This window comes from Daphnia carinata, chromosome 2 (assembly GCF_022539665.2).
Source record: "Daphnia carinata strain CSIRO-1 chromosome 2, CSIRO_AGI_Dcar_HiC_V3, whole genome shotgun sequence".
Taxonomy (NCBI): Eukaryota; Metazoa; Arthropoda; class Branchiopoda; order Diplostraca; family Daphniidae; genus Daphnia; species Daphnia carinata.
In genome coordinates this window covers 1-21615 of record NC_081332.1, presented here as the reverse complement: position 1 = coordinate 21615, position 21615 = coordinate 1, and the positions used below count along the sequence as shown (strand labels likewise).

Here is a 21615-nt window from a genome sequence, read left to right as displayed (position 1 = left end):
AAATAAAAGTTGTTCCCATAAATTGAAAACGATATGCGAGGTTCAGTTCCCATAGTGTAGTGGTTATCACGTCGGCCTAACACGCTGAAGGTCCTCAGTTCGATCCTGGGTGGGAACAAGACGCTAGTAAACCTCGTGCTAGCTCGTAAATTGCAACCATTTTGTCGTAATGGCTTTAAAATCTGTTTTCGAAATGAGTGCTTTGGTAGACAAACGTGTCCTCATAGTGTAGCGGTTATCACGTCAGCCTCACACGCTGAAGATTCTTCGGGGTTTACCCAAGTGGAACGCCATCGGCTTGTCGGTGAAACCACTAGTTGTATTAATTATCAATGACTGTAGAGTAAGTTATTAAAACTAAGCAATGGTACCATAATATGTTTTTGTGAAGAGTCACCAAGTTTGTTCACCACTGACGACTAGCCAAAGACGTATACTTGAAAGCGAGGGAGGTTTTTAAAAAACTGGAAGCATCTCTTTGGAAACGAAAAATCGTTAAAAACATGGCCTTCGCCCCTGGGTGGGATCGAACCACCAGCCTTCCGGTTAACAGCCGAACGCGCTAGCCAATTGCGCCACAAAGGCATGTAATGTCCAAGGGGGAAAGGTAATTCAACGGCTATGCAGGACTGGAAGAAACGTCCTTGAACATTATTCAACCCTTTTGATAATGTGAGAAAAGTCAGTTGGACGCCATTTGTCAACTTTGTAATTAGGCTTCTACCAAGGACAGAGTAAAAATGTATAAGTAAATCAATTATTAATAGTTTGTTTAAATGAAACCGGAAACAAACCGAGAAAACGTACCTTTCGTATTGCTTCTTGAAGACATCCCTCAAAAAATGTGTCATTCCTTTTTCCCATTTATTTGAAAAACTATAAGCCCAATCTAAAAGTAAATTTGATTTTCGTGTTTTCTCGTTTAATTTGAGATCTAGTTCATATTGTTTTATATATGTCTGTGAAAGAAAAAAACAATCCCGAAAAGTCGGGCTTATTTTGTCGGGCTTATTTTTCAGTCCGATTTTACACGAAAACATTCGTTTACTTTATTTATTTTCCAAACTATCAGCACATCTCTCCTTCAAAATATCCAAATTCATGAGCCGCAATGCCATTTCTGGAGACTAACAGGTGTAGCTAGCTGATTTTGAAATCGGTACTGCTCCTGGTGTACTTCATGGTGTGAGGCATCATCTTTTTGTATTGGAAAACAGGTGTTTCAAGTCTTGCTGAAAAACGTACATGTGCCTGGCTAGCTCAGTCGGTAGAGCATGAGACTGTTAATCTCAGGGTCGTGGGTTCGAGCCCAACGTTGGGCGGCAATGTTCTAAATAAAAGTTGTTCCCATAAATTGAAAACGATATGCGAGGTTCAGTTCCCATAGTGTAGTGGTTATCACGTCGGCCTAACACGCTGAAGGTCCTCAGTTCGATCCTGGGTGGGAACAAGACGCTAGTAAACCTCGTGCTAGCTCGTAAATTGCAACCATTTTGTCGTAATGGCTTTAAAATCTGTTTTCGAAATGAGTGCTTTGGTAGACAAACGTGTCCTCATAGTGTAGCGGTTATCACGTCAGCCTCACACGCTGAAGATTCTTCGGGGTTTACCCAAGTGGAACGCCATCGGCTTGTCGGTGAAACCACTAGTTGTATTAATTATCAATGACTGTAGAGTAAGTTATTAAAACTAAGCAATGGTACCATAATATGTTTTTGTGAAGAGTCACCAAGTTTGTTCACCACTGACGACTAGCCAAAGACGTATACTTGAAAGCGAGGGAGGTATTTTAAAAAACTGGAAGCATCTCTTTGGAAACGAAAAATCGTTAAAAACATGGCCTTCGCCCCTGGGTGGGATCGAACCACCAGCCTTCCGGTTAACAGCCGAACGCGCTAGCCAATTGCGCCACAAAGGCATGTAATGTCCAAGGGGAAAGGTAATTCAACGGCTATGCAGGACTGGAAGAAACGTCCTTGAACATTATTCAACCCTTTTGATAATGTGAGAAAAGTCAGTTGGACGCCATTTGTCAACTTTGTAATTAGGCTTCTACCAAGGACAGAGTAAAAATGTATAAGTAAATCAATTATTAATAGTTTGTTTAAATGAAACCGGAAACAAACCGAGAAAACGTACCTTTCGTATTGCTTCTTGAAGACATCCCTCAAAAAATGTGTCATTCCTTTTTCCCATTTATTTGAAAAACTATAAGCCCAATCTAAAAGTAAATTTGATTTTCGTGTTTTCTCGTTTAATTTGAGATCTAGTTCATATTGTTTTATATATGTCTGTGAAAGAAAAAAACAATCCCGAAAAGTCGGGCTTATTTTGTCGGGCTTATTTTTCAGTCCGATTTTACACGAAAACATTCGTTTACTTTATTTATTTTCCAAACTATCAACACATCTCTCCTTCAAAATATCCAAATTCATGAGCCGCAATGCCATTTCTGGAGACTAACAGGTGTAGCTAGCTGATTTTGAAATCGGTACTGCTCCTGGTGTACTTCATGGTGTGAGGCATCATCTTTTTGTATTGGAAAACAGGTGTTTCAAGTCTTGCTGAAAAACGTACATGTGCCTGGCTAGCTCAGTCGGTAGAGCATGAGACTGTTAATCTCAGGGTCGTGGGTTCGAGCCCAACGTTGGGCGGCAATGTTCTAAATAAAAGTTGTTCCCATAAATTGAAAACGATATGCGAGGTTCAGTTCCCATAGTGTAGTGGTTATCACGTCGGCCTAACACGCTGAAGGTCCTCAGTTCGATCCTGGGTGGGAACAAGACGCTAGTAAACCTCGTGCTAGCTCGTAAATTGCAACCATTTTGTCGTAATGGCTTTAAAATCTGTTTTCGAAATGAGTGCTTTGGTAGACAAACGTGTCCTCATAGTGTAGCGGTTATCACGTCAGCCTCACACGCTGAAGATTCTTCGGGGTTTACCCAAGTGGAACGCCATCGGCTTGTCGGTGAAACCACTAGTTGTATTAATTATCAATGACTGTAGAGTAAGTTATTAAAACTAAGCAATGGTACCATAATATGTTTTTGTGAAGAGTCACCAAGTTTGTTCACCACTGACGACTAGCCAAAGACGTATACTTGAAAGCGAGGGAGGTTTTTTAAAAAACTGGAAGCATCTCTTTGGAAACGAAAAATCGTTAAAAACATGGCCTTCGCCCCTGGGTGGGCTCGAACCACCAGCCTTCCGGTTAACAGCCGAACGCGCTAGCCAATTGCGCCACAAAGGCATGTAATGTCCAAGGGGGAAAGGTAATTCAACGGCTATGCAGGACTGGAAGAAACGTCCTTGAACATTATTCAACCCTTTTGATAATGTGAGAAAAGTCAGTTGGACGCCATTTGTCAACTTTGTAATTAGGCTTCTACCAAGGACAGAGTAAAAATGTATAAGTAAATCAATTATTAATAGTTTGTTTAAATGAAACCGGAAACAAACCGAGAAAACGTACCTTTCGTATTGCTTCTTGAAGACATCCCTCAAAAAATGTGTCATTCCTTTTTCCCATTTATTTGAAAAACTATAAGCCCAATCTAAAAGTAAATTTGATTTTCGTGTTTTCTCGTTTAATTTGAGATCTAGTTCATATTGTTTTATATATGTCTGTGAAAGAAAAAAACAATCCCGAAAAGTCGGGCTTATTTTGTCGGGCTTATTTTTCAGTCCGATTTTACACGAAAACATTCGTTTACTTTATTTATTTTCCAAACTATCAGCACATCTCTCCTTCAAAATATCCAAATTCATGAGCCGCAATGCCATTTCTGGAGACTAACAGGTGTAGCTAGCTGATTTTGAAATCGGTACTGCTCCTGGTGTACTTCATGGTGTGAGGCATCATCTTTTTGTATTGGAAAACAGGTGTTTCAAGTCTTGCTGAAAAACGTACATGTGCCTGGCTAGCTCAGTCGGTAGAGCATGAGACTGTTAATCTCAGGGTCGTGGGTTCGAGCCCAACGTTGGGCGGCAATGTTCTAAATAAAAGTTGTTCCCATAAATTGAAAACGATATGCGAGGTTCAGTTCCCATAGTGTAGTGGTTATCACGTCGGCCTAACACGCTGAAGGTCCTCAGTTCGATCCTGGGTGGGAACAAGACGCTAGTAAACCTCGTGCTAGCTCGTAAATTGCAACCATTTTGTCGTAATGGCTTTAAAATCTGTTTTCGAAATGAGTGCTTTGGTAGACAAACGTGTCCTCATAGTGTAGCGGTTATCACGTCAGCCTCACACGCTGAAGATTCTTCGGGGTTTACCCAAGTGGAACGCCATCGGCTTGTCGGTGAAACCACTAGTTGTATTAATTATCAATGACTGTAGAGTAAGTTATTAAAACTAAGCAATGGTACCATAATATGTTTTTGTGAAGAGTCACCAAGTTTGTTCACCACTGACGACTAGCCAAAGACGTATACTTGAAAGCGAGGGAGGCTTTTTAAAAAACTGGAAGCATCTCTTTGGAAACGAAAAATCGTTAAAAACATGGCCTTCGCCCCTGGGTGGGATCGAACCACCAGCCTTCCGGTTAACAGCCGAACGCGCTAGCCAATTGCGCCACAAAGGCATGTAATGTCCAAGGGGGAAAGGTAATTCAACGGCTATGCAGGACTGGAAGAAACGTCCTTGAACATTATTCAACCCTTTTGATAATGTGAGAAAAGTCAGTTGGACGCCATTTGTCAACTTTGTAATTAGGCTTCTACCAAGGACAGAGTAAAAATGTATAAGTAAATCAATTATTAATAGTTTGTTTAAATGAAACCGGAAACAAACCGAGAAAACGTACCTTTCGTATTGCTTCTTGAAGACATCCCTCAAAAAATGTGTCATTCCTTTTTCCCATTTATTTGAAAAACTATAAGCCCAATCTAAAAGTAAATTTGATTTTCGTGTTTTCTCGTTTAATTTGAGATCTAGTTCATATTGTTTTATATATGTCTGTGAAAGAAAAAAACAATCCCGAAAAGTCGGGCTTATTTTGTCGGGCTTATTTTTCAGTCCGATTTTACACGAAAACATTCGTTTACTTTATTTATTTTCCAAACTATCAGCACATCTCTCCTTCAAAATATCCAAATTCATGAGCCGCAATGCCATTTCTGGAGACTAACAGGTGTAGCTAGCTGATTTTGAAATCGGTACTGCTCCTGGTGTACTTCATGGTGTGAGGCATCATCTTTTTGTATTGGAAAACAGGTGTTTCAAGTCTTGCTGAAAATCGTACATGTGCCTGGCTAGCTCAGTCGGTAGAGCATGAGACTGTTAATCTCAGGGTCGTGGGTTCGAGCCCAACGTTGGGCGGCAATGTTCTAAATAAAAGTTGTTCCCATAAATTGAAAACGATATGCGAGGTTCAGTTCCCATAGTGTAGTGGTTATCACGTCGGCCTAACACGCTGAAGGTCCTCAGTTCGATCCTGGGTGGGAACAAGACGCTAGTAAACCTCGTGCTAGCTCGTAAATTGCAACCATTTTGTCGTAATGGCTTTAAAATCTGTTTTCGAAATGAGTGCTTTGGTAGACAAACGTGTCCTCATAGTGTAGCGGTTATCACGTCAGCCTCACACGCTGAAGATTCTTCGGGGTTTACCCAAGTGGAACGCCATCGGCTTGTCGGTGAAACCACTAGTTGTATTAATTATCAATGACTGTAGAGTAAGTTATTAAAACTAAGCAATGGTACCATAATATGTTTTTGTGAAGAGTCACCAAGTTTGTTCACCACTGACGACTAGCCAAAGACGTATACTTGAAAGCGAGGGAGGTTTTTTAAAAAACTGGAAGCATCTCTTTGGAAACGAAAAATCGTTAAAAACATGGCCTTCGCCCCTGGGTGGGATCGAACCACCAGCCTTCCGGTTAACAGCCGAACGCGCTAGCCAATTGCGCCACAAAGGCATGTAATGTCCAAGGGGGAAAGGTAATTCAACGGCTATGCAGGACTGGAAGAAACGTCCTTGAACATTATTCAACCCTTTTGATAATGTGAGAAAAGTCAGTTGGACGCCATTTGTCAACTTTGTAATTAGGCTTCTACCAAGGACAGAGTAAAAATGTATAAGTAAATCAATTATTAATAGTTTGTTTAAATGAAACCGGAAACAAACCGAGAAAACGTACCTTTCGTATTGCTTCTTGAAGACATCCCTCAAAAAATGTGTCATTCCTTTTTCCCATTTATTTGAAAAACTATAAGCCCAATCTAAAAGTAAATTTGATTTTCGTGTTTTCTCGTTTAATTTGAGATCTAGTTCATATTGTTTTATATATGTCTGTGAAAGAAAAAAACAATCCCGAAAAGTCGGGCTTATTTTGTCGGGCTTATTTTTCAGTCCGATTTTACACGAAAACATTCGTTTACTTTATTTATTTTCCAAACTATCAGCACATCTCTCCTTCAAAATATCCAAATTCATGAGCCGCAATGCCATTTCTGGAGACTAACAGGTGTAGCTAGCTGATTTTGAAATCGGTACTGCTCCTGGTGTACTTCATGGTGTGAGGCATCATCTTTTTGTATTGGAAAACAGGTGTTTCAAGTCTTGCTGAAAAACGTACATGTGCCTGGCTAGCTCAGTCGGTAGAGCATGAGACTGTTAATCTCAGGGTCGTGGGTTCGAGCCCAACGTTGGGCGGCAATGTTCTAAATAAAAGTTGTTCCCATAAATTGAAAACGATATGCGAGGTTCAGTTCCCATAGTGTAGTGGTTATCACGTCGGCCTAACACGCTGAAGGTCCTCAGTTCGATCCTGGGTGGGAACAAGACGCTAGTAAACCTCGTGCTAGCTCGTAAATTGCAACCATTTTGTCGTAATGGCTTTAAAATCTGTTTTCGAAATGAGTGCTTTGGTAGACAAACGTGTCCTCATAGTGTAGCGGTTATCACGTCAGCCTCACACGCTGAAGATTCTTCGGGGTTTACCCAAGTGGAACGCCATCGGCTTGTCGGTGAAACCACTAGTTGTATTAATTATCAATGACTGTAGAGTAAGTTATTAAAACTAAGCAATGGTACCATAATATGTTTTTGTGAAGAGTCACCAAGTTTGTTCACCACTGACGACTAGCCAAAGACGTATACTTGAAAGCGAGGGAGGTTTTTTAAAAAACTGGAAGCATCTCTTTGGAAACGAAAAATCGTTAAAAACATGGCCTTCGCCCCTGGGTGGGCTCGAACCACCAGCCTTCCGGTTAACAGCCGAACGCGCTAGCCAATTGCGCCACAAAGGCATGTAATGTCCAAGGGGGAAAGGTAATTCAACGGCTATGCAGGACTGGAAGAAACGTCCTTGAACATTATTCAACCCTTTTGATAATGTGAGAAAAGTCAGTTGGACGCCATTTGTCAACTTTGTAATTAGGCTTCTACCAAGGACAGAGTAAAAATGTATAAGTAAATCAATTATTAATAGTTTGTTTAAATGAAACCGGAAACAAACCGAGAAAACGTACCTTTCGTATTGCTTCTTGAAGACATCCCTCAAAAAATGTGTCATTCCTTTTTCCCATTTATTTGAAAAACTATAAGCCCAATCTAAAAGTAAATTTGATTTTCGTGTTTTCTCGTTTAATTTGAGATCTAGTTCATATTGTTTTATATATGTCTGTGAAAGAAAAAAACAATCCCGAAAAGTCGGGCTTATTTTGTCGGGCTTATTTTTCAGTCCGATTTTACACGAAAACATTCGTTTACTTTATTTATTTTCCAAACTATCAGCACATCTCTCCTTCAAAATATCCAAATTCATGAGCCGCAATGCCATTTCTGGAGACTAACAGGTGTAGCTAGCTGATTTTGAAATCGGTACTGCTCCTGGTGTACTTCATGGTGTGAGGCATCATCTTTTTGTATTGGAAAACAGGTGTTTCAAGTCTTGCTGAAAAACGTACATGTGCCTGGCTAGCTCAGTCGGTAGAGCATGAGACTGTTAATCTCAGGGTCGTGGGTTCGAGCCCAACGTTGGGCGGCAATGTTCTAAATAAAAGTTGTTCCCATAAATTGAAAACGATATGCGAGGTTCAGTTCCCATAGTGTAGTGGTTATCACGTCGGCCTAACACGCTGAAGGTCCTCAGTTCGATCCTGGGTGGGAACAAGACGCTAGTAAACCTCGTGCTAGCTCGTAAATTGCAACCATTTTGTCGTAATGGCTTTAAAATCTGTTTTCGAAATGAGTGCTTTGGTAGACAAACGTGTCCTCATAGTGTAGCGGTTATCACGTCAGCCTCACACGCTGAAGATTCTTCGGGGTTTACCCAAGTGGAACGCCATCGGCTTGTCGGTGAAACCACTAGTTGTATTAATTATCAATGACTGTAGAGTAAGTTATTAAAACTAAGCAATGGTACCATAATATGTTTTTGTGAAGAGTCACCAAGTTTGTTCACCACTGACGACTAGCCAAAGACGTATACTTGAAAGCGAGGGAGGTTTTTAAAAAACTGGAAGCATCTCTTTGGAAACGAAAAATCGTTAAAAACATGGCCTTCGCCCCTGGGTGGGATCGAACCACCAGCCTTCCGGTTAACAGCCGAACGCGCTAGCCAATTGCGCCACAAAGGCATGTAATGTCCAAGGGGGAAAGGTAATTCAACGGCTATGCAGGACTGGAAGAAACGTCCTTGAACATTATTCAACCCTTTTGATAATGTGAGAAAAGTCAGTTGGACGCCATTTGTCAACTTTGTAATTAGGCTTCTACCAAGGACAGAGTAAAAATGTATAAGTAAATCAATTATTAATAGTTTGTTTAAATGAAACCGGAAACAAACCGAGAAAACGTACCTTTCGTATTGCTTCTTGAAGACATCCCTCAAAAAATGTGTCATTCCTTTTTCCCATTTATTTGAAAAACTATAAGCCCAATCTAAAAGTAAATTTGATTTTCGTGTTTTCTCGTTTAATTTGAGATCTAGTTCATATTGTTTTATATATGTCTGTGAAAGAAAAAAACAATCCCGAAAAGTCGGGCTTATTTTGTCGGGCTTATTTTTCAGTCCGATTTTACACGAAAACATTCGTTTACTTTATTTATTTTCCAAACTATCAGCACATCTCTCCTTCAAAATATCCAAATTCATGAGCCGCAATGCCATTTCTGGAGACTAACAGGTGTAGCTAGCTGATTTTGAAATCGGTACTGCTCCTGGTGTACTTCATGGTGTGAGGCATCATCTTTTTGTATTGGAAAACAGGTGTTTCAAGTCTTGCTGAAAAACGTACATGTGCCTGGCTAGCTCAGTCGGTAGAGCATGAGACTGTTAATCTCAGGGTCGTGGGTTCGAGCCCAACGTTGGGCGGCAATGTTCTAAATAAAAGTTGTTCCCATAAATTGAAAACGATATGCGAGGTTCAGTTCCCATAGTGTAGTGGTTATCACGTCGGCCTAACACGCTGAAGGTCCTCAGTTCGATCCTGGGTGGGAACAAGACGCTAGTAAACCTCGTGCTAGCTCGTAAATTGCAACCTTTTTGTCGTAATGGCTTTAAAATCTGTTTTCGAAATGAGTGCTTTGGTAGACAAACGTGTCCTCATAGTGTAGCGGTTATCACGTCAGCCTCACACGCTGAAGATTCTTCGGGGTTTACCCAAGTGGAACGCCATCGGCTTGTCGGTGAAACCACTAGTTGTATTAATTATCAATGACTGTAGAGTAAGTTATTAAAACTAAGCAATGGTACCATAATATGTTTTTGTGAAGAGTCACCAAGTTTGTTCACCACTGACGACTAGCCAAAGACGTATACTTGAAAGCGAGGGAGGTTTTTAAAAAACTGGAAGCATCTCTTTGGAAACGAAAAATCGTTAAAAACATGGCCTTCGCCCCTGGGTGGGATCGAACCACCAGCCTTCCGGTTAACAGCCGAACGCGCTAGCCAATTGCGCCACAAAGGCATGTAATGTCCAAGGGGGAAAGGTAATTCAACGGCTATGCAGGACTGGAAGAAACGTCCTTGAACATTATTCAACCCTTTTGATAATGTGAGAAAAGTCAGTTGGACGCCATTTGTCAACTTTGTAATTAGGCTTCTACCAAGGACAGAGTAAAAATGTATAAGTAAATCAATTATTAATAGTTTGTTTAAATGAAACCGGAAACAAACCGAGAAAACGTACCTTTCGTATTGCTTCTTGAAGACATCCCTCAAAAAATGTGTCATTCCTTTTTCCCATTTATTTGAAAAACTATAAGCCCAATCTAAAAGTAAATTTGATTTTCGTGTTTTCTCGTTTAATTTGAGATCTAGTTCATATTGTTTTATATATGTCTGTGAAAGAAAAAAACAATCCCGAAAAGTCGGGCTTATTTTGTCGGGCTTATTTTTCAGTCCGATTTTACACGAAAACATTCGTTTACTTTATTTATTTTCCAAACTATCAGCACATCTCTCCTTCAAAATATCCAAATTCATGAGCCGCAATGCCATTTCTGGAGACTAACAGGTGTAGCTAGCTGATTTTGAAATCGGTACTGCTCCTGGTGTACTTCATGGTGTGAGGCATCATCTTTTTGTATTGGAAAACAGGTGTTTCAAGTCTTGCTGAAAAACGTACATGTGCCTGGCTAGCTCAGTCGGTAGAGCATGAGACTGTTAATCTCAGGGTCGTGGGTTCGAGCCCAACGTTGGGCGGCAATGTTCTAAATAAAAGTTGTTCCCATAAATTGAAAACGATATGCGAGGTTCAGTTCCCATAGTGTAGTGGTTATCACGTCGGCCTAACACGCTGAAGGTCCTCAGTTCGATCCTGGGTGGGAACAAGACGCTAGTAAACCTCGTGCTAGCTCGTAAATTGCAACCTTTTTGTCGTAATGGCTTTAAAATCTGTTTTCGAAATGAGTGCTTTGGTAGACAAACGTGTCCTCATAGTGTAGCGGTTATCACGTCAGCCTCACACGCTGAAGATTCTTCGGGGTTTACCCAAGTGGAACGCCATCGGCTTGTCGGTGAAACCACTAGTTGTATTAATTATCAATGACTGTAGAGTAAGTTATTAAAACTAAGCAATGGTACCATAATATGTTTTTGTGAAGAGTCACCAAGTTTGTTCACCACTGACGACTAGCCAAAGACGTATACTTGAAAGCGAGGGAGGTTTTTAAAAAACTGGAAGCATCTCTTTGGAAACGAAAAATCGTTAAAAACATGGCCTTCGCCCCTGGGTGGGATCGAACCACCAGCCTTCCGGTTAACAGCCGAACGCGCTAGCCAATTGCGCCACAAAGGCATGTAATGTCCAAGGGGGAAAGGTAATTCAACGGCTATGCAGGACTGGAAGAAACGTCCTTGAACATTATTCAACCCTTTTGATAATGTGAGAAAAGTCAGTTGGACGCCATTTGTCAACTTTGTAATTAGGCTTCTACCAAGGACAGAGTAAAAATGTATAAGTAAATCAATTATTAATAGTTTGTTTAAATGAAACCGGAAACAAACCGAGAAAACGTACCTTTCGTATTGCTTCTTGAAGACATCCCTCAAAAAATGTGTCATTCCTTTTTCCCATTTATTTGAAAAACTATAAGCCCAATCTAAAAGTAAATTTGATTTTCGTGTTTTCTCGTTTAATTTGAGATCTAGTTCATATTGTTTTATATATGTCTGTGAAAGAAAAAAACAATCCCGAAAAGTCGGGCTTATTTTGTCGGGCTTATTTTTCAGTCCGATTTTACACGAAAACATTCGTTTACTTTATTTATTTTCCAAACTATCAGCACATCTCTCCTTCAAAATATCCAAATTCATGAGCCGCAATGCCATTTCTGGAGACTAACAGGTGTAGCTAGCTGATTTTGAAATCGGTACTGCTCCTGGTGTACTTCATGGTGTGAGGCATCATCTTTTTGTATTGGAAAACAGGTGTTTCAAGTCTTGCTGAAAAACGTACATGTGCCTGGCTAGCTCAGTCGGTAGAGCATGAGACTGTTAATCTCAGGGTCGTGGGTTCGAGCCCAACGTTGGGCGGCAATGTTCTAAATAAAAGTTGTTCCCATAAATTGAAAACGATATGCGAGGTTCAGTTCCCATAGTGTAGTGGTTATCACGTCGGCCTAACACGCTGAAGGTCCTCAGTTCGATCCTGGGTGGGAACAAGACGCTAGTAAACCTCGTGCTAGCTCGTAAATTGCAACCTTTTTGTCGTAATGGCTTTAAAATCTGTTTTCGAAATGAGTGCTTTGGTAGACAAACGTGTCCTCATAGTGTAGCGGTTATCACGTCAGCCTCACACGCTGAAGATTCTTCGGGGTTTACCCAAGTGGAACGCCATCGGCTTGTCGGTGAAACCACTAGTTGTATTAATTATCAATGACTGTAGAGTAAGTTATTAAAACTAAGCAATGGTACCATAATATGTTTTTGTGAAGAGTCACCAAGTTTGTTCACCACTGACGACTAGCCAAAGACGTATACTTGAAAGCGAGGAGGTTTTTAAAAAACTGGAAGCATCTCTTTGGAAACGAAAAATCGTTAAAAACATGGCCTTCGCCCCTGGGTGGGATCGAACCACCAGCCTTCCGGTTAACAGCCGAACGCGCTAGCCAATTGCGCCACAAAGGCATGTAATGTCCAAGGGGGAAAGGTAATTCAACGGCTATGCAGGACTGGAAGAAACGTCCTTGAACATTATTCAACCCTTTTGATAATGTGAGAAAAGTCAGTTGGACGCCATTTGTCAACTTTGTAATTAGGCTTCTACCAAGGACAGAGTAAAAATGTATAAGTAAATCAATTATTAATAGTTTGTTTAAATGAAACCGGAAACAAACCGAGAAAACGTACCTTTCGTATTGCTTCTTGAAGACATCCCTCAAAAAATGTGTCATTCCTTTTTCCCATTTATTTGAAAAACTATAAGCCCAATCTAAAAGTAAATTTGATTTTCGTGTTTTCTCGTTTAATTTGAGATCTAGTTCATATTGTTTTATATATGTCTGTGAAAGAAAAAAACAATCCCGAAAAGTCGGGCTTATTTTGTCGGGCTTATTTTTCAGTCCGATTTTACACGAAAACATTCGTTTACTTTATTTATTTTCCAAACTATCAGCACATCTCTCCTTCAAAATATCCAAATTCATGAGCCGCAATGCCATTTCTGGAGACTAACAGGTGTAGCTAGCTGATTTTGAAATCGGTACTGCTCCTGGTGTACTTCATGGTGTGAGGCATCATCTTTTTGTATTGGAAAACAGGTGTTTCAAGTCTTGCTGAAAAACGTACATGTGCCTGGCTAGCTCAGTCGGTAGAGCATGAGACTGTTAATCTCAGGGTCGTGGGTTCGAGCCCAACGTTGGGCGGCAATGTTCTAAATAAAAGTTGTTCCCATAAATTGAAAACGATATGCGAGGTTCAGTTCCCATAGTGTAGTGGTTATCACGTCGGCCTAACACGCTGAAGGTCCTCAGTTCGATCCTGGGTGGGAACAAGACGCTAGTAAACCTCGTGCTAGCTCGTAAATTGCAACCTTTTTGTCGTAATGGCTTTAAAATCTGTTTTCGAAATGAGTGCTTTGGTAGACAAACGTGTCCTCATAGTGTAGCGGTTATCACGTCAGCCTCACACGCTGAAGATTCTTCGGGGTTTACCCAAGTGGAACGCCATCGGCTTGTCGGTGAAACCACTAGTTGTATTAATTATCAATGACTGTAGAGTAAGTTATTAAAACTAAGCAATGGTACCATAATATGTTTTTGTGAAGAGTCACCAAGTTTGTTCACCACTGACGACTAGCCAAAGACGTATACTTGAAAGCGAGGGAGGTTTTTAAAAAACTGGAAGCATCTCTTTGGAAACGAAAAATCGTTAAAAACATGGCCTTCGCCCCTGGGTGGGCTCGAACCACCAGCCTTCCGGTTAACAGCCGAACGCGCTAGCCAATTGCGCCACAAAGGCATGTAATGTCCAAGGGGGAAAGGTAATTCAACGGCTATGCAGGACTGGAAGAAACGTCCTTGAACATTATTCAACCCTTTTGATAATGTGAGAAAAGTCAGTTGGACGCCATTTGTCAACTTTGTAATTAGGCTTCTACCAAGGACAGAGTAAAAATGTATAAGTAAATCAATTATTAATAGTTTGTTTAAATGAAACCGGAAACAAACCGAGAAAACGTACCTTTCGTATTGCTTCTTGAAGACATCCCTCAAAAAATGTGTCATTCCTTTTTCCCATTTATTTGAAAAACTATAAGCCCAATCTAAAAGTAAATTTGATTTTCGTGTTTTCTCGTTTAATTTGAGATCTAGTTCATATTGTTTTATATATGTCTGTGAAAGAAAAAAACAATCCCGAAAAGTCGGGCTTATTTTGTCGGGCTTATTTTTCAGTCCGATTTTACACGAAAACATTCGTTTACTTTATTTATTTTCCAAACTATCAGCACATCTCTCCTTCAAAATATCCAAATTCATGAGCCGCAATGCCATTTCTGGAGACTAACAGGTGTAGCTAGCTGATTTTGAAATCGGTACTGCTCCTGGTGTACTTCATGGTGTGAGGCATCATCTTTTTGTATTGGAAAACAGGTGTTTCAAGTCTTGCTGAAAAACGTACATGTGCCTGGCTAGCTCAGTCGGTAGAGCATGAGACTGTTAATCTCAGGGTCGTGGGTTCGAGCCCAACGTTGGGCGGCAATGTTCTAAATAAAAGTTGTTCCCATAAATTGAAAACGATATGCGAGGTTCAGTTCCCATAGTGTAGTGGTTATCACGTCGGCCTAACACGCTGAAGGTCCTCAGTTCGATCCTGGGTGGGAACAAGACGCTAGTAAACCTCGTGCTAGCTCGTAAATTGCAACCTTTTTGTCGTAATGGCTTTAAAATCTGTTTTCGAAATGAGTGCTTTGGTAGACAAACGTGTCCTCATAGTGTAGCGGTTATCACGTCAGCCTCACACGCTGAAGATTCTTCGGGGTTTACCCAAGTGGAACGCCATCGGCTTGTCGGTGAAACCACTAGTTGTATTAATTATCAATGACTGTAGAGTAAGTTATTAAAACTAAGCAATGGTACCATAATATGTTTTTGTGAAGAGTCACCAAGTTTGTTCACCACTGACGACTAGCCAAAGACGTATACTTGAAAGCGAGGGAGGTTTTTTAAAAAACTGGAAGCATCTCTTTGGAAACGAAAAATCGTTAAAAACATGGCCTTCGCCCCTGGGTGGGATCGAACCACCAGCCTTCCGGTTAACAGCCGAACGCGCTAGCCAATTGCGCCACAAAGGCATGTAATGTCCAAGGGGGAAAGGTAATTCAACGGCTATGCAGGACTGGAAGAAACGTCCTTGAACATTATTCAACCCTTTTGATAATGTGAGAAAAGTCAGTTGGACGCCATTTGTCAACTTTGTAATTAGGCTTCTACCAAGGACAGAGTAAAAATGTATAAGTAAATCAATTATTAATAGTTTGTTTAAATGAAACCGGAAACAAACCGAGAAAACGTACCTTTCGTATTGCTTCTTGAAGACATCCCTCAAAAAATGTGTCATTCCTTTTTCCCATTTATTTGAAAAACTATAAGCCCAATCTAAAAGTAAATTTGATTTTCGTGTTTTCTCGTTTAATTTGAGATCTAGTTCATATTGTTTTATATATGTCTGTGAAAGAAAAAAACAATCCCGAAAAGTCGGGCTTATTTTGTCGGGCTTATTTTTCAGTCCGATTTTACACGAAAACATTCGTTTACTTTATTTATTTTCCAAACTATCAGCACATCTCTCCTTCAAAATATCCAAATTCATGAGCCGCAATGCCATTTCTGGAGACTAACAGGTGTAGCTAGCTGATTTTGAAATCGGTACTGCTCCTGGTGTACTTCATGGTGTGAGGCATCATCTTTTTGTATTGGAAAACAGGTGTTTCAAGTCTTGCTGAAAAACGTACATGTGCCTGGCTAGCTCAGTCGGTAGAGCATGAGACTGTTAATCTCAGGGTCGTGGGTTCGAGCCCAACGTTGGGCGGCAATGTTCTAAATAAAAGTTGTTCCCATAAATTGAAAACGATATGCGAGGTTCAGTTCCCATAGTGTAGTGGTTATCACGTCGGCCTAACACGCTGAAGGTCCTCAGTTCGATCCTGGGTGGGAACAAGACGCTAGTAAACCTCGTGCTAGCTCGTAAATTGCAACCTTTTTGTCGTAATGGCTTTAAAATCTGTTTTCGAAATGAGTGCTTTGGTAGACAAACGTGTCCTCATAGTGTAGCGGTTATCACGTCAGCCTCACACGCTGAAGATTCTTCGGGGTTTACCCAAGTGGAACGCCATCGGCTTGTCGGTGAAACCACTAGTTGTATTAATTATCAATGACTGTAGAGTAAGTTATTAAAACTAAGCAATGGTACCATAATATGTTTTTGTGAAGAGTCACCAAGTTTGTTCACCACTGACGACTAGCCAAAGACGTATACTTGAAAGCGAGGGAGGTTTTTAAAAAACTGGAAGCATCTCTTTGGAAACGAAAAATCGTTAAAAACATGGCCTTCGCCCCTGGGTGGGATCGAACCACCAGCCTTCCGGTTAACAGCCGAACGCGCTAGCCAATTGCGCCACAAAGGCATGTAATGTCCAAGGGGGAAAGGTAATTCAACGGCTATGCAGGACTGGAAGAAACGTCCTTGAACATTATTCAACCCTTTTGATAATGTGAGAAAAGTCAGTTGGACGCCATTTGTCAACTTTGTAATTAGGCTTCTACCAAGGACAGAGTAAAAATGTATAAGTAAATCAATTATTAATAGTTTGTTTAAATGAAACCGGAAACAAACCGAGAAAACGTACCTTTCGTATTGCTTCTTGAAGACATCCCTCAAAAAATGTGTCATTCCTTTTTCCCATTTATTTGAAAAACTATAAGCCCAATCTAAAAGTAAATTTGATTTTCGTGTTTTCTCGTTTAATTTGAGATCTAGTTCATATTGTTTTATATATGTCTGTGAAAGAAAAAAACAATCCCGAAAAGTCGGGCTTATTTTGTCGGGCTTATTTTTCAGTCCGATTTTACACGAAAACATTCGTTTACTTTATTTATTTTCCAAACTATCAGCACATCTCTCCTTCAAAATATCCAAATTCATGAGCCGCAATGCCATTTCTGGAGACTAACAGGTGTAGCTAGCTGATTTTGAAATCGGTACTGCTCCTGGTGTACTTCATGGTGTGAGGCATCATCTTTTTGTATTGGAAAACAGGTGTTTCAAGTCTTGCTGAAAAACGTACATGTGCCTGGCTAGCTCAGTCGGTAGAGCATGAGACTGTTAATCTCAGGGTCGTGGGTTCGAGCCCAACGTTGGGCGGCAATGTTCTAAATAAAAGTTGTTCCCATAAATTGAAAACGATATGCGAGGTTCAGTTCCCATAGTGTAGTGGTTATCACGTCGGCCTAACACGCTGAAGGTCCTCAGTTCGATCCTGGGTGGGAACAAGACGCTAGTAAACCTCGTGCTAGCTCGTAAATTGCAACCTTTTTGTCGTAATGGCTTTAAAATCTGTTTTCGAAATGAGTGCTTTGGTAGACAAACGTGTCCTCATAGTGTAGCGGTTATCACGTCAGCCTCACACGCTGAAGATTCTTCGGGGTTTACCCAAGTGGAACGCCATCGGCTTGTCGGTGAAACCACTAGTTGTATTAATTATCAATGACTGTAGAGTAAGTTATTAAAACTAAGCAATGGTACCATAATATGTTTTTGTGAAGAGTCACCAAGTTTGTTCACCACTGACGACTAGCCAAAGACGTATACTTGAAAGCGAGGGAGGTTTTTAAAAAACTGGAAGCATCTCTTTGGAAACGAAAAATCGTTAAAAACATGGCCTTCGCCCCTGGGTGGGATCGAACCACCAGCCTTCCGGTTAACAGCCGAACGCGCTAGCCAATTGCGCCACAAAGGCATGTAATGTCCAAGGGGGAAAGGTAATTCAACGGCTATGCAGGACTGGAAGAAACGTCCTTGAACATTATTCAACCCTTTTGATAATGTGAGAAAAGTCAGTTGGACGCCATTTGTCAACTTTGTAATTAGGCTTCTACCAAGGACAGAGTAAAAATGTATAAGTAAATCAATTATTAATAGTTTGTTTAAATGAAACCGGAAACAAACCGAGAAAACGTACCTTTCGTATTGCTTCTTGAAGACATCCCTCAAAAAATGTGTCATTCCTTTTTCCCATTTATTTGAAAAACTATAAGCCCAATCTAAAAGTAAATTTGATTTTCGTGTTTTCTCGTTTAATTTGAGATCTAGTTCATATTGTTTTATATATGTCTGTGAAAGAAAAAAACAATCCCGAAAAGTCGGGCTTATTTTGTCGGGCTTATTTTTCAGTCCGATTTTACACGAAAACATTCGTTTACTTTATTTATTTTCCAAACTATCAGCACATCTCTCCTTCAAAATATCCAAATTCATGAGCCGCAATGCCATTTCTGGAGACTAACAGGTGTAGCTAGCTGATTTTGAAATCGGTACTGCTCCTGGTGTACTTCATGGTGTGAGGCATCATCTTTTTGTATTGGAAAACAGGTGTTTCAAGTCTTGCTGAAAAACGTACATGTGCCTGGCTAGCTCAGTCGGTAGAGCATGAGACTGTTAATCTCAGGGTCGTGGGTTCGAGCCCAACGTTGGGCGGCAATGTTCTAAATAAAAGTTGTTCCCATAAATTGAAAACGATATGCGAGGTTCAGTTCCCATAGTGTAGTGGTTATCACGTCGGCCTAACACGCTGAAGGTCCTCAGTTCGATCCTGGGTGGGAACAAGACGCTAGTAAACCTCGTGCTAGCTCGTAAATTGCAACCTTTTTGTCGTAATGGCTTTAAAATCTGTTTTCGAAATGAGTGCTTTGGTAGACAAACGTGTCCTCATAGTGTAGCGGTTATCACGTCAGCCTCACACGCTGAAGATTCTTCGGGGTTTACCCAAGTGGAACGCCATCGGCTTGTCGGTGAAACCACTAGTTGTATTAATTATCAATGACTGTAGAGTAAGTTATTAAAACTAAGCAATGGTACCATAATATGTTTTTGTGAAGAGTCACCAAGTTTGTTCACCACTGACGACTAGCCAAAGACGTATACTTGAAAGCGAGGGAGGATTTTTAAAAAACTGGAAGCATCTCTTTGGAAACGAAAAATCGTTAAAAACATGGCCTTCGCCCCTGGGTGGGATCGAACCACCAGCCTTCCGGTTAACAGCCGAACGCGCTAGCCAATTGCGCCACAAAGGCATGTAATGTCCAAGGGGGAAAGGTAATTCAACGGCTATGCAGGACTGGAAGAAACGTCCTTGAACATTATTCAACCCTTTTGATAATGTGAGAAAAGTCAGTTGGACGCCATTTGTCAACTTTGTAATTAGGCTTCTACCAAGGACAGAGTAAAAATGTATAAGTAAATCAATTATTAATAGTTTGTTTAAATGAAACCGGAAACAAACCGAGAAAACGTACCTTTCGTATTGCTTCTTGAAGACATCCCTCAAAAAATGTGTCATTCCTTTTTCCCATTTATTTGAAAAACTATAAGCCCAATCTAAAAGTAAATTTGATTTTCGTGTTTTCTCGTTTAATTTGAGATCTAGTTCATATTGTTTTATATATGTCTGTGAAAGAAAAAAACAATCCCGAAAAGTCGGGCTTATTTTGTCGGGCTTATTTTTCAGTCCGATTTTACACGAAAACATTCGTTTACTTTATTTATTTTCCAAACTATCAGCACATCTCTCCTTCAAAATATCCAAATTCATGAGCCGCAATGCCATTTCTGGAGACTAACAGGTGTAGCTAGCTGATTTTGAAATCGGTACTGCTCCTGGTGTACTTCATGGTGTGAGGCATCATCTTTTTGTATTGGAAAACAGGTGTTTCAAGTCTTGCTGAAAAACGTACATGTGCCTGGCTAGCTCAGTCGGTAGAGCATGAGACTGTTAATCTCAGGGTCGTGGGTTCGAGCCCAACGTTGGGCGGCAATGTTCTAAATAAAAGTTGTTCCCATAAATTGAAAACGATATGCGAGGTTCAGTTCCCATAGTGTAGTGGTTATCACGTCGGCCTAACACGCTGAAGGTCCTCAGTTCGATCCTGGGTGGGAACAAGACGCTAGTAAACCTCGTGCTAGCTCGTAAATTGCAACCTTTTTGTCGTAATGGCTTTAAAATCTGTTTTCGAAATGAGTGCTTTGGTAGACAAACGTGTCCTCATAGTGTAGCGGTTATCACGTCAGCCTCACACGCTGAAGATTCTTCGGGGTTTACCCAAGTGGAACGCCATCGGCTTGTCGGTGAAACCACTAGTTGTATTAATTATCAATGACTGTAGAGTAAGTTATTAAAACTAAGCAATGGTACCATAATATGTTTTTGTGAAGAGTCACCAAGTTTGTTCACCACTGACGACTAGCCAAAGACGTATACTTGAAAGCGAGGGAGGTTTTTAAAAAACTGGAAGCATCTCTTTGGAAACGAAAAATCGTTAAAAACATGGCCTTCGCCCCTGGGTGGGATCGAACCACCAGCCTTCCGGTTAACAGCCGAACGCGCTAGCCAATTGCGCCACAAAGGCATGTAATGTCCAAGGGGGAAAGGTAATTCAACGGCTATGCAGGACTGGAAGAAACGTCCTTGAACATTATTCAACCCTTTTGATAATGTGAGAAAAGTCAGTTGGACGCCATTTGTCAACTTTGTAATTAGGCTTCTACCAAGGACAGAGTAAAAATGTATAAGTAAATCAATTATTAATAGTTTGTTTAAATGAAACCGGAAACAAACCGAGAAAACGTACCTTTCGTATTGCTTCTTGAAGACATCCCTCAAAAAATGTGTCATTCCTTTTTCCCATTTATTTGAAAAACTATAAGCCCAATCTAAAAGTAAATTTGATTTTCGTGTTTTCTCGTTTAATTTGAGATCTAGTTCATATTGTTTTATATATGTCTGTGAAAGAAAAAAACAATCCCGAAAAGTCGGGCTTATTTTGTCGGGCTTATTTTTCAGTCCGATTTTACACGAAAACATTCGTTTACTTTATTTATTTTCCAAACTATCAGCACATCTCTCCTTCAAAATATCCAAATTCATGAGCCGCAATGCCATTTCTGGAGACTAACAGGTGTAGCTAGCTGATTTTGAAATCGGTACTGCTCCTGGTGTACTTCATGGTGTGAGGCATCATCTTTTTGTATTGGAAAACAGGTGTTTCAAGTCTTGCTGAAAAACGTACATGTGCCTGGCTAGCTCAGTCGGTAGAGCATGAGACTGTTAATCTCAGGGTCGTGGGTTCGAGCCCAACGTTGGGCGGCAATGTTCTAAATAAAAGTTGTTCCCATAAATTGAAAACGATATGCGAGGTTCAGTTCCCATAGTGTAGTGGTTATCACGTCGGCCTAACACGCTGAAGGTCCTCAGTTCGATCCTGGGTGGGAACAAGACGCTAGTAAACCTCGTGCTAGCTCGTAAATTGCAACCTTTTTGTCGTAATGGCTTTAAAATCTGTTTTCGAAATGAGTGCTTTGGTAGACAAACGTGTCCTCATAGTGTAGCGGTTATCACGTCAGCCTCACACGCTGAAGATTCTTCGGGGTTTACCCAAGTGGAACGCCATCGGC

The 21615-nt window shown here is 40.6% G+C and overlaps 46 non-coding genes across 46 annotated transcripts; 33 read left to right on the top strand and 13 right to left on the bottom strand.

The window, feature by feature from the left end:
- Positions 1-45: 45 nt before the first annotated feature.
- Trnav-aac (transfer RNA valine (anticodon AAC)) lies at positions 46-118 on the top strand. The gene has a single exon. It is a non-coding gene; the product is annotated as a tRNA-Val (tRNA).
- Positions 119-511: 393 nt separating this feature from the next.
- Trnan-guu (transfer RNA asparagine (anticodon GUU)) lies at positions 512-585 on the bottom strand. Its single transcript has one exon. It is a non-coding gene; the product is annotated as a tRNA-Asn (tRNA).
- Positions 586-1249: 664 nt separating this feature from the next.
- On the top strand, positions 1250-1322 carry Trnan-guu (transfer RNA asparagine (anticodon GUU)). Its single transcript has one exon. It is a non-coding gene; the product is annotated as a tRNA-Asn (tRNA).
- A 55-nt stretch (positions 1323-1377) lies between these two features.
- Positions 1378-1450, top strand: Trnav-aac (transfer RNA valine (anticodon AAC)). Its single transcript has one exon. It is a non-coding gene; the product is annotated as a tRNA-Val (tRNA).
- A 394-nt stretch (positions 1451-1844) lies between these two features.
- On the bottom strand, positions 1845-1918 carry Trnan-guu (transfer RNA asparagine (anticodon GUU)). The gene has a single exon. It is a non-coding gene; the product is annotated as a tRNA-Asn (tRNA).
- Positions 1919-2581: 663 nt separating this feature from the next.
- Positions 2582-2654, top strand: Trnan-guu (transfer RNA asparagine (anticodon GUU)). The gene has a single exon. It is a non-coding gene; the product is annotated as a tRNA-Asn (tRNA).
- A 55-nt stretch (positions 2655-2709) lies between these two features.
- Positions 2710-2782, top strand: Trnav-aac (transfer RNA valine (anticodon AAC)). Its single transcript has one exon. It is a non-coding gene; the product is annotated as a tRNA-Val (tRNA).
- Positions 2783-3914: 1132 nt separating this feature from the next.
- On the top strand, positions 3915-3987 carry Trnan-guu (transfer RNA asparagine (anticodon GUU)). The gene has a single exon. It is a non-coding gene; the product is annotated as a tRNA-Asn (tRNA).
- A 55-nt stretch (positions 3988-4042) lies between these two features.
- On the top strand, positions 4043-4115 carry Trnav-aac (transfer RNA valine (anticodon AAC)). The gene has a single exon. It is a non-coding gene; the product is annotated as a tRNA-Val (tRNA).
- Positions 4116-4509: 394 nt separating this feature from the next.
- Positions 4510-4583, bottom strand: Trnan-guu (transfer RNA asparagine (anticodon GUU)). The gene has a single exon. It is a non-coding gene; the product is annotated as a tRNA-Asn (tRNA).
- Positions 4584-5247: 664 nt separating this feature from the next.
- Trnan-guu (transfer RNA asparagine (anticodon GUU)) lies at positions 5248-5320 on the top strand. The gene has a single exon. It is a non-coding gene; the product is annotated as a tRNA-Asn (tRNA).
- A 55-nt stretch (positions 5321-5375) lies between these two features.
- Positions 5376-5448, top strand: Trnav-aac (transfer RNA valine (anticodon AAC)). Its single transcript has one exon. It is a non-coding gene; the product is annotated as a tRNA-Val (tRNA).
- A 394-nt stretch (positions 5449-5842) lies between these two features.
- On the bottom strand, positions 5843-5916 carry Trnan-guu (transfer RNA asparagine (anticodon GUU)). Its single transcript has one exon. It is a non-coding gene; the product is annotated as a tRNA-Asn (tRNA).
- Positions 5917-6580: 664 nt separating this feature from the next.
- Trnan-guu (transfer RNA asparagine (anticodon GUU)) lies at positions 6581-6653 on the top strand. The gene has a single exon. It is a non-coding gene; the product is annotated as a tRNA-Asn (tRNA).
- Positions 6654-6708: 55 nt separating this feature from the next.
- Positions 6709-6781, top strand: Trnav-aac (transfer RNA valine (anticodon AAC)). The gene has a single exon. It is a non-coding gene; the product is annotated as a tRNA-Val (tRNA).
- Positions 6782-7913: 1132 nt separating this feature from the next.
- On the top strand, positions 7914-7986 carry Trnan-guu (transfer RNA asparagine (anticodon GUU)). Its single transcript has one exon. It is a non-coding gene; the product is annotated as a tRNA-Asn (tRNA).
- Positions 7987-8041: 55 nt separating this feature from the next.
- Trnav-aac (transfer RNA valine (anticodon AAC)) lies at positions 8042-8114 on the top strand. Its single transcript has one exon. It is a non-coding gene; the product is annotated as a tRNA-Val (tRNA).
- A 393-nt stretch (positions 8115-8507) lies between these two features.
- On the bottom strand, positions 8508-8581 carry Trnan-guu (transfer RNA asparagine (anticodon GUU)). The gene has a single exon. It is a non-coding gene; the product is annotated as a tRNA-Asn (tRNA).
- Positions 8582-9245: 664 nt separating this feature from the next.
- Trnan-guu (transfer RNA asparagine (anticodon GUU)) lies at positions 9246-9318 on the top strand. Its single transcript has one exon. It is a non-coding gene; the product is annotated as a tRNA-Asn (tRNA).
- Positions 9319-9373: 55 nt separating this feature from the next.
- On the top strand, positions 9374-9446 carry Trnav-aac (transfer RNA valine (anticodon AAC)). Its single transcript has one exon. It is a non-coding gene; the product is annotated as a tRNA-Val (tRNA).
- A 393-nt stretch (positions 9447-9839) lies between these two features.
- On the bottom strand, positions 9840-9913 carry Trnan-guu (transfer RNA asparagine (anticodon GUU)). The gene has a single exon. It is a non-coding gene; the product is annotated as a tRNA-Asn (tRNA).
- Positions 9914-10577: 664 nt separating this feature from the next.
- Positions 10578-10650, top strand: Trnan-guu (transfer RNA asparagine (anticodon GUU)). The gene has a single exon. It is a non-coding gene; the product is annotated as a tRNA-Asn (tRNA).
- Positions 10651-10705: 55 nt separating this feature from the next.
- Positions 10706-10778, top strand: Trnav-aac (transfer RNA valine (anticodon AAC)). Its single transcript has one exon. It is a non-coding gene; the product is annotated as a tRNA-Val (tRNA).
- A 393-nt stretch (positions 10779-11171) lies between these two features.
- Trnan-guu (transfer RNA asparagine (anticodon GUU)) lies at positions 11172-11245 on the bottom strand. Its single transcript has one exon. It is a non-coding gene; the product is annotated as a tRNA-Asn (tRNA).
- A 664-nt stretch (positions 11246-11909) lies between these two features.
- Positions 11910-11982, top strand: Trnan-guu (transfer RNA asparagine (anticodon GUU)). Its single transcript has one exon. It is a non-coding gene; the product is annotated as a tRNA-Asn (tRNA).
- Positions 11983-12037: 55 nt separating this feature from the next.
- Trnav-aac (transfer RNA valine (anticodon AAC)) lies at positions 12038-12110 on the top strand. Its single transcript has one exon. It is a non-coding gene; the product is annotated as a tRNA-Val (tRNA).
- A 392-nt stretch (positions 12111-12502) lies between these two features.
- Positions 12503-12576, bottom strand: Trnan-guu (transfer RNA asparagine (anticodon GUU)). The gene has a single exon. It is a non-coding gene; the product is annotated as a tRNA-Asn (tRNA).
- A 664-nt stretch (positions 12577-13240) lies between these two features.
- On the top strand, positions 13241-13313 carry Trnan-guu (transfer RNA asparagine (anticodon GUU)). Its single transcript has one exon. It is a non-coding gene; the product is annotated as a tRNA-Asn (tRNA).
- Positions 13314-13368: 55 nt separating this feature from the next.
- On the top strand, positions 13369-13441 carry Trnav-aac (transfer RNA valine (anticodon AAC)). The gene has a single exon. It is a non-coding gene; the product is annotated as a tRNA-Val (tRNA).
- Positions 13442-14572: 1131 nt separating this feature from the next.
- Trnan-guu (transfer RNA asparagine (anticodon GUU)) lies at positions 14573-14645 on the top strand. The gene has a single exon. It is a non-coding gene; the product is annotated as a tRNA-Asn (tRNA).
- A 55-nt stretch (positions 14646-14700) lies between these two features.
- Positions 14701-14773, top strand: Trnav-aac (transfer RNA valine (anticodon AAC)). Its single transcript has one exon. It is a non-coding gene; the product is annotated as a tRNA-Val (tRNA).
- Positions 14774-15167: 394 nt separating this feature from the next.
- Positions 15168-15241, bottom strand: Trnan-guu (transfer RNA asparagine (anticodon GUU)). The gene has a single exon. It is a non-coding gene; the product is annotated as a tRNA-Asn (tRNA).
- Positions 15242-15905: 664 nt separating this feature from the next.
- Trnan-guu (transfer RNA asparagine (anticodon GUU)) lies at positions 15906-15978 on the top strand. Its single transcript has one exon. It is a non-coding gene; the product is annotated as a tRNA-Asn (tRNA).
- Positions 15979-16033: 55 nt separating this feature from the next.
- On the top strand, positions 16034-16106 carry Trnav-aac (transfer RNA valine (anticodon AAC)). The gene has a single exon. It is a non-coding gene; the product is annotated as a tRNA-Val (tRNA).
- A 393-nt stretch (positions 16107-16499) lies between these two features.
- Trnan-guu (transfer RNA asparagine (anticodon GUU)) lies at positions 16500-16573 on the bottom strand. The gene has a single exon. It is a non-coding gene; the product is annotated as a tRNA-Asn (tRNA).
- A 664-nt stretch (positions 16574-17237) lies between these two features.
- Trnan-guu (transfer RNA asparagine (anticodon GUU)) lies at positions 17238-17310 on the top strand. The gene has a single exon. It is a non-coding gene; the product is annotated as a tRNA-Asn (tRNA).
- A 55-nt stretch (positions 17311-17365) lies between these two features.
- On the top strand, positions 17366-17438 carry Trnav-aac (transfer RNA valine (anticodon AAC)). The gene has a single exon. It is a non-coding gene; the product is annotated as a tRNA-Val (tRNA).
- Positions 17439-17831: 393 nt separating this feature from the next.
- Positions 17832-17905, bottom strand: Trnan-guu (transfer RNA asparagine (anticodon GUU)). The gene has a single exon. It is a non-coding gene; the product is annotated as a tRNA-Asn (tRNA).
- A 664-nt stretch (positions 17906-18569) lies between these two features.
- Trnan-guu (transfer RNA asparagine (anticodon GUU)) lies at positions 18570-18642 on the top strand. The gene has a single exon. It is a non-coding gene; the product is annotated as a tRNA-Asn (tRNA).
- Positions 18643-18697: 55 nt separating this feature from the next.
- On the top strand, positions 18698-18770 carry Trnav-aac (transfer RNA valine (anticodon AAC)). The gene has a single exon. It is a non-coding gene; the product is annotated as a tRNA-Val (tRNA).
- Positions 18771-19164: 394 nt separating this feature from the next.
- Positions 19165-19238, bottom strand: Trnan-guu (transfer RNA asparagine (anticodon GUU)). The gene has a single exon. It is a non-coding gene; the product is annotated as a tRNA-Asn (tRNA).
- Positions 19239-19902: 664 nt separating this feature from the next.
- On the top strand, positions 19903-19975 carry Trnan-guu (transfer RNA asparagine (anticodon GUU)). The gene has a single exon. It is a non-coding gene; the product is annotated as a tRNA-Asn (tRNA).
- Positions 19976-20030: 55 nt separating this feature from the next.
- On the top strand, positions 20031-20103 carry Trnav-aac (transfer RNA valine (anticodon AAC)). The gene has a single exon. It is a non-coding gene; the product is annotated as a tRNA-Val (tRNA).
- A 393-nt stretch (positions 20104-20496) lies between these two features.
- Trnan-guu (transfer RNA asparagine (anticodon GUU)) lies at positions 20497-20570 on the bottom strand. The gene has a single exon. It is a non-coding gene; the product is annotated as a tRNA-Asn (tRNA).
- A 664-nt stretch (positions 20571-21234) lies between these two features.
- Trnan-guu (transfer RNA asparagine (anticodon GUU)) lies at positions 21235-21307 on the top strand. Its single transcript has one exon. It is a non-coding gene; the product is annotated as a tRNA-Asn (tRNA).
- A 55-nt stretch (positions 21308-21362) lies between these two features.
- Trnav-aac (transfer RNA valine (anticodon AAC)) lies at positions 21363-21435 on the top strand. Its single transcript has one exon. It is a non-coding gene; the product is annotated as a tRNA-Val (tRNA).
- The last annotated feature ends 180 nt before the right edge of the window (positions 21436-21615 follow it).